A 2,394-nucleotide genomic window follows, 5' to 3' on the forward strand; every position below is an offset into this window, starting at 1 on the left:
AAATCCATTTTCATCTTCTCTTCTTCAATTCTTTTCAATTTTCTTTGAAATACTCATTTTCTTTTTCAACTAAATTTAACCTCTCGACAAGAGGGTCGATTGGAATTTCCGGTTCACATACCTCCTAGATAAAAATATCTATGTCAACTTGATTGGCATAATTTGTCATAAACACGAAATGCAACAAAAAGTTATAAAAGAGAATATACCATATCCGAATCATAAACCGGCCGAGGGCTGACGGGGACGGATATCAAAACCATGCCAATATGTATAACAAACAACGTACGGGTAAGAAAATTATACAAGTAAATATATATATCTAAATCACACAATTTTTTATTATCAAAAAGATAAGAACAAGAGGCTCACCAAGGTGGTGCTGGCGACGGGATGGTGCGGGCGATCGACGGTGGTTAGGACGGGGACGGGAAGACACTAAGTAAACCATACCTACATATACAAACAAACAGTTAATTTGAGCTCAGATTGCATATAAATCAAATAAACTACCACATATAATTACTCCCAAACTAAAACCCACAAATCACTATATTGCAAGAGTTAATCTAGCAATGAGAGATGAAAGGACAAAGTTGCTAACCTTTGTGGTCACTTGGATGGATGGGGGGCCTTCAAATCTTGATAAATTTTGGGCAAAATGAAGGATGAGCTCGGGCTTTGGGGAAGAACAGAGAGGAGAGGAAAGGGGAAGAACAGAGAGCTCGTTCGCGGGCTGGATGAAGGGTTTATATAGGAAGATCTTTAGTTCCGGTTCATGACATAAACCGGGACTAAAGGTGATCTTCTAGTACCGGTTCGTGTCAGGAACCGGGACTAAAGGGACTGATGGGGCCCCAGCCTGACAGCAGCCTGCCACCACCTCTTTAGTCCCGGTTCGTGGCACGAACCGGTACTAGAGGTTCAACACGAACCAGGACTAATGATGCCCGCCCACCTAGTCGTTGGAACCGGCACTAATGATCACATTAGTGCCGGTCAGTTTAGAAACCGGGAGTAATGTGTCTCACGTAAAGTAGTTTTTCTACTAGTGGGTGTTGCTTCTGCGGAACCATTCTCGCAGTCCATGTGAATCTCCATTGTTTTTGTTGTCTATAAGAATTTGATTGTATAATACATTCTCGATCTTGAGTTCTTGACTAATACCTTTATATCCTGTTTTATAAAAAACATGTGTAATTGGTATTTTGTTGATATGAAAATACTGGAATACTTTATAAAAAAAGGAGCAGCGTATTTGGCGATTTTTTCTGAAAAACTTCAATAGATATTTCCTTCTCAACAAGAGCCTCGGGGGAAATGTCGCCAGAGCGGGCTTTCTAGAAAAACAGAAATTCGAATAACGCTCACCCGATCCCTGGCAGTCCGGGCCCACATCCAGCCAGCCCCCGCATGTAATACCTTCCATTTCCTGCCGGAGCCATGTAAATAGCTACCATTTCCTGCCGGAGCCAACGTATATAAATAGCTATCATTTCCAGCCGGATCCGGCCAACCGGGCGACGTCTCTCTCGCTGCAGTTCACACCCATCTCCGAGGCTCCCACCTACCAACCCCCGCCCCCCTGACACCACCAGCAAGCACACCACCATGATGGCCGCCGCCGGCGCTGTGACCAGGAGGAGCATGCCCTTGTTCGACGGCGGCGTGTTCCTGGGCGACGTGGATGTGCTCCTCCCACCAGGAACTGAAAGCGCATCGTCATCTTGCATGGATCTCGGCCAACCGGCCGTGTTCCCGAGGAACGAGATCCGGATCAGCCGCCGGTCGCCGGCGAGTGAGAGGTGCCCTCCGCTGGCCGTGCTGCAGGTCATCAGCGCCTACTCTTTGCGCTGCAAGCTCGAGGCCAAAGCAGCGGATCTCCATCCCACGTCCCTTCTGCACAGGCTCCACGACTCCTGCTGGAAGAAGGGCATGGTATATGTAGCATCTCGTCTAGCCATCTATGGCCTACGATTTATATTTTCTGGATCTCCGTGGCTTGCACACATTTTTAGGTTTATGATATACATCCCGAATTTCTGGATTTTAGCTGGGGGTCAAAGTCTCGTGGTACTGAATTAGACGAACCAACATCATATCAATTCCATCATTTTTGTATTTTACAATTAACAAGGAGAATACAGCAGGTAAAAAGTGGTCTGGTTGATTTGCTCCACCAGTAGTGCACTTCATACTTGCCTCAAGGTTCAAGGTTGTGTCCTTCCAGTGCAGTAGCTCCATATTTTGTTACAAATATTGCACTAAATCATGTGTAGAACCAAGGAGGGGAACGTTTGGTTCCTGGGTACATATGTACCCTATATGGAAAAATAAATTAGAAATTCAAAAAAGTCAAAAATTTCTGAAAATATTTTTGAAATGAACTTGACC

The sequence above is a fragment of the Triticum aestivum genome, chromosome 7D, assembly GCF_018294505.1.
Source record: "Triticum aestivum cultivar Chinese Spring chromosome 7D, IWGSC CS RefSeq v2.1, whole genome shotgun sequence".
NCBI classification, from domain to species: domain Eukaryota; kingdom Viridiplantae; phylum Streptophyta; class Magnoliopsida; order Poales; family Poaceae; genus Triticum; species Triticum aestivum.